This window comes from Mustela putorius, unplaced genomic scaffold (assembly GCF_011764305.1).
Source record: "Mustela putorius furo isolate JIRA1106 unplaced genomic scaffold, ASM1176430v1.1 tig00000145_pilon_pilon_pilon, whole genome shotgun sequence".
Classification (NCBI taxonomy): Eukaryota; Metazoa; Chordata; class Mammalia; order Carnivora; family Mustelidae; genus Mustela; species Mustela putorius.
Window position 1 is genome coordinate 34,762,189 of NW_025421294.1, and position 6,109 is coordinate 34,768,297.

Here is a 6,109-nt window from a genome sequence, read left to right on the forward strand (position 1 = left end):
GTCACTGAATAGTTTTCCATTGTGTATATATACACCACATCTTCTTTTTAAAAAAGATTTTATTTATCTGACACAGAGAGAGAGAGCACAAGCAGGCAGAGAGGCAGGCAGAGAGAGAGGGGGAAGCAGGCCCCCTGCTGAGCAGAGCGCCCAATGTGGGGCTTGATCCCAGGACCATGACCTGAGCTGAAGGTAGAGGCTTAACCCTCTGAACCACCCAGGCACCCCATATACCACATCTTCTTTATCCATTCATCAGTCGATGGACATTTGGGCTCTCTCCATAGTTTGGTTATTGTTGGTAATGTTACTATCAACATTGGGGTGCATGTACCTCTTGGAATCTATTTTTGTAAACTTTGGGTAAATATCTGGTGGTGCAATTGCTGGGTTGTAGGGTAGCTCTATTTTTAGTTTTTGGAGGAACCTCCATATTGTTCTCCGGAGAGAATTCTGCTCCAGTTTGCATTCCCACCAGCAGTGCAAAGAGGGTTGTCCTTTCTCTGCATCTTTACCAACACCTGTCATTTCTTGTGTTGTTCTTTTTCGTCATTCTGACAGGTGTGAGGTTGTATCTCATTGTGATTTTGATTTGTATTTTCTTGATGATGAGTGATGTTGAGCTGCTTTTCATGTGTCTGTTAGCCATCTGGATGTCTTCTTTAGAAAAGTATCTGTTTATATTTTCACCCATTTGTTAACTGGGTTATTTGTTTTTTAGGTGTTGAGTTTGATAAAGTCTTTATAGATTTTGGATACTGATCCTTTTTCAGATACGTCATTTGCGTTTATCTTCATCCATTTTATAGGCTGCCTTTTAGTTTTGTTGATTTTTTCCTTTGCTGGGCAGAACCTTTTTATCTTGATGAAATTCCTATGGTTCATTTTTGCTTTCTTTTCCCTTGCTTCCAGTAACTTGTCTGGTAAGAAGTTGCTATGGCCAAGGTCAAAGGGGTCGCTGCCTGTGTTCTTCTCCAGGATTTTGATGAATTCCTGTCTCACATTTAGGTCTTTCATCCATTTTGAATTTATTTTTGTGTATAGTGTAAGAAAGTGGTCCAGTTTCATTCTTCCGCATGTGGCTGTCCTGTTTTCCCAACACCATTTGTTGACAAACCATTATAAGAGAATACTATGAAAAATTATATGCTAACAAACTGGACAATCTGGAAGAAATGGACAAATTCCAAACTTCTTATTTACCTAATCCAGGACCTCAGAAACCAGAGGATGTTCCCGTGGAGCCCCTAGATTTACTGTGAGCTTTGAATAGAAGCCCTAGTTGCCACTCTAACCTCTGCTGGTCTGTGCTGTTCCCCTAGAAGGATGATGTTTTAATATTTTGGAAGAATTCCCATCTCAGTTATCTTTGCAAATGGTTTAGTAAAGTTTTACTAAAGGTTTTAGTAAAGGAAGAACAGATAAAACGAGTCAGTGTGTTCTGGAGCTTAGGTCTAGGGATCTCTTACTCGATTTATATCTTTATTTTTCACAGATATTAATAAAATTGATTTCAGTTTTGGCTGCATGTTTTTGGTGGTCTCTCATTAGGTGCATAAATGTTTATGATATGTCTTTTAGCTATATTGAAACTTTTATTAATACATAAACTTTTTTTATTTAAAGTCCATTTTGTTTGATATTAATAAAGCCAACTTCCTTCCTTTTGGTGGTTATTTTCATGGAATATCTTTCTCCATCCTTTCAATATATTTATGTTTTTATATCTAAAATAAGTTCTTATAGACAGCATATAGTTGATTCATATATATATATTTTTAAAGATTTTATTTATTTGACAGAGATCACAAGTAGACAGAGAGGCAGGCAGAGAGAGAGAGGAGGAAGCAGGGTTCCTGCTGAGCAGAGAGCCCAATTCGGGGCTCAATCTCAGGTCCTGGGATCTTGACCCAAGCCAAAGGCAGAGGCTTTACCCACTGAGCCACCCAGGTACCCCGATTCATATATTTTTATCCATTCTGCCAATCTCTGCCTTTTGATTGGAGAGGTTAATCTACTTTCACTTAAAGTAATTACTTATAAGGAGGAAGGAACACCTGGGTGGCTCAGTTGGTTAAGTGCCCTGACTCTTGATCTCAGCTCTTAGGTCTTGAACTCAGAATTGTGAGTTCAAGACTGGTGTTGAACTCCCAGTGTGGAGCCTACTTTAAAAAAAAAAAAAAGTAATTACTTATAAGGAGAGATTACTTCTGCTATTTTTCTGTTTGTTTTTTACCCATGGTCTTGTTAGCCAGTTCCTGCAATAAGTCTCTTAATATGTATCTTCCACTAGTTTGCTTCTGTGGTTGAACCCTGACTGATACATACCTACATGCTGAGGCTTTGCTTAGAATGACAGGATCCTTCCTTTTGTGACAACAGCTTTCCAAGGTCCCCTACTATCAAAGGACTTCTACTTCCAGCCCCCCTCTTTCTTTTCTACTCTTCCTGCACTGTAGTATGTCTCCCTCACCCTCTGAATAGTTCCTCTAAATATCCTGTCATCTCTAGTTTTATTGTTTATGTCCTGATTCTGCCCTGAGTGACTACAAAAATCTAAAGACATATGTAAAAATATTCTTTGGAGTTTGAGCAAAGATCAGTTCCTGAAAGAGAATTTTTGGTGGCAAAGGGACTATAATGATAGTCCATCAGCTATATTCTTCAAAAAAATGTGAATATCATAAGTACAGAAATCCTGGGGGATTTTTATAGATTCAAAGAGACTAAGAAGACAGGTTAACTTAATACAATATCAGATCCTAGACTAAATCCTGAACTGGAGAAATGCTGTAAAGGATATTACTGGCCAAATCATTGAGATACAGACAGTAGATTAAGGTATGTTGCTGTTCAAGTTACCAAGGTTGATAACCATATTGGGGATAGGAAACAGAATATCCTTGTTCTTAGGTAATATTCACTGGAAAATTTCAGGGTAGACTATAATAACATATGCCATTTACTTCCAAACATTTAGGCCAAAGATATGTATATGTATATGCTCTCTCTATAGAGAGCGAGTGGAACAAAATGCTAAAATTAGGTGAATCCGGGCTGTAGGACTAGCAGCATTCTTATTATCTTTGCATCTTTTCTGTAAATTTGATTTTTTTTCTGAATACAAGTTTAAGAAAATGGCCCATGCCCCTGTTCCCTTGAATTTTATCTCTCCTTTGAGATTCTCTGGCTTCAATCAAAGAGCCCCCACACATATGCTATTCTAACTTCAAAACAGTTGTATTAGCTCCTGTCTCAGAGAAGAGCAGCAGGTTATACTTATCACAAATGAGGTTCCAACATTTGTGTTTACAGAACACAGAAAAGAACACAAGGGAAAGTGAAATAGAGAACACACATAATGTACAAAGATACAAAATTCGGGGCGCCTGGGTAGCTTGGTGGGTTGAGCCTCTGCCCTCGACTCAGGTCATGGTCTCAGGGTCCTGGGATCGAGCTCTCTGCTCCGCAGGGAGCCTGCTTCCTCTTCTCTCTCTGCCTGCCTCTTTGCCTGCTTGTGATTTCTGTCTGTCAAATGGGTGAATAAAATCTTTAAAAAAAAATACAAAATTTATATAGAAATACTAAGAATTATGTTTATAACATGGGGATTTCAGGTACTGAGAATCAGAGTGTAGATTTGGTCATTAACAGCTGACCAAATATTTGCTCTGTCCAATAGCAACCATGTGATCTGGAGCAGGACATTTTGCCTCTTTGTTCTTTAGTTTCCTTATCTGGAACCCAGAGATGGAAATCCTTTGTGTTTGTAGGGGGAAAAAATGCTAGCATATGAAGACAATACTTGAAAATAAAAGTTTAAGGAGGGACAACTAGACACCAAATAGTCTCCTACCCTAAGATTTTAGTGAGCTTCATTGATATTCCGTGGAGTCTAAAAAGCTTTGAAGTCTATAACAATTCGTGGTTGCAGTGGGGTAGAGAAGGGAAATGGGGAAATAGAAGGCCTCATTTACTAAAGCACATATGCTTTACATGTGGCCTCATTTAGTATTTAGGATATTAAGACATTCTCCTATGTTGCTGATGGAATGGAGATTGTTAGAATGCTTTCATAGATATTTGGGCAATATCTGTTTGAATAAAAAGTGCGTATGTGCACAATGAAGTTTGTATAGGCATATTTACTGCAGTATTGTTCTAAAAGCAAATTCATGGACACTAAATATCCTCATTCATTCAATATCCATTAAGGGGATCAGTTGAATAAATTATTATACATGCATATCATAAAAGACTACATTCATTAAGAAGAGTGAAACATTTGCATATACTGATAAATTAGTCATGTGTGTTTACCTTAGAAAACAAGTTACATAAGGAAGGCTACCATTTTTTTCTCGTGGTGTAAGAAGGATATACACAGAACTATAAGGATATACACCTCCCCAGAGGTGCTGATTTACATTTAAACTATCTCTGGAAGACCACACAAAAAAGTTAATATTTTTCAGAAGGTAAATTTTGGGGCACAGGAGGTAAACTTACTTTCACTCTATTCTTTTTTTTTTTTTTTTTTTTGGTAAGACTCTGGCTGCTTTCAGCTCAGAAACTTTTTTTTTTTTTAAGATTTTATTTATTTATTTGACAGAGAGAGAGAGAAAGACAGGCGGAGGGAGAGGCAGAAGCTGGCTCTCTGCTGAGCAGAGATCCCAGGACCCTGGGATCATGACCTGAGCTGAACGCAGTTGATTAACTGACTGAGCCACCCAGCTACCCCTTCCTTTTGTATTGTTAACATTTGTAACCCAAGTGCTCATATTACCTTTAATTTTTTTTTTTAAAGTCGGCTTCACACCCAGTGTGGAGCCCAGTGAGGGGCTTGAACTCAAGACCCTAAGATCAAGACCTGAGCTGAGATCAAGATCTGGATGCTTAATTGACTGAGTCACCCAGACCATCCCCCCAAAATTTGTTTCTCTAGCTATCTGCTTACCACCAAAACCCTTCCCCAGCCCACAGTCCTTCTCCAGGGCCTTGGTTGGTGCAGGCAGCTCATCGGTGGTTTCTTCAGCAAGAAACCACAGGACTTGTGGTTTAAGGTAGGAGTGAGAAGGTTGGGAATAATCTGTGTGTGTGTGTATGTGTGTGTGTGTGTGTGAGACACAAATGGACATTTACTTTTTGTTCTGTATCTTTTACGTTTTTGCATATCTAATCATGTGCATGTAGTGTTGTGGGATCACAGAACATGATGGTAAAGAAAGAATTCCTGAGGTGTTTTGCGGTGCAAGTTAGTAAATTTACTTAAGTGGCATGGGTGGTAGGTCCTGTGAGCAGAAAGATTTGCTCTTTTGCTGTATGAAGCTGGTGGTTGCATGCTTACTGCTCAAGGGGGTCAGGATGTGCAGGCAGTATTAGATCAGAAATGTTTTCTTTAAATTTCTACTCATGGGGGCACCTGGGTGGCTCAGTGGGTTGAGCCTCTGCCTTCGGCTCAGGTCATGATCTCAGGGTCCTGGGATCGAGCCCCACATCGGGCTCTCTGCTCAGCGGGGAGCCTGCCTCCTCCTCCTTTCTCTCTCTCTGCCTGCCTCTCTGCCTACTTGTGATCTCTCTGTCATAAATAAAATATTTAAAAAAGAAAAAATTTCTACTCATGAAACTATTTTCGAAAGATTTCTCTGGTGCTTATCATTCAGCTTGATATTAACTATTGGCGAGATACACAGGCAGTCATGAGACCTTTTAGGAATGTAACCAGGGGTGCCTGAGTGGCTCAGTCAATTAAGCGTCTGCCTTCTGGTCAGGTCACAATCCCAGGGTCCTGAGATTGAGCTGCACCTGAGGCTCCCTGCTCAGCGAAGAACCTGCTTCTCCCTCTCCACCTGCCTGCTGCCCTGCCTATTTATGCTCTATCTCTCTGTCAAATAAGTAAAAACCTTTAAAAAGAGAGAGAGAATGGAGGGAATGTAGCAGCCATTATGCATTCCATCCATACTGGAACTATGCAGGCTATACATCAGGCTTCCGGACTAAAGGTGAACATTTTTTTTTTTTTTTAAGATTTTATTTATTTATTTGACAGAGAGAGATCACAAGCAGGCAGAGAGTCAGGCAGAGAGAGAGGAGGAAGCAGGCTCCCTGC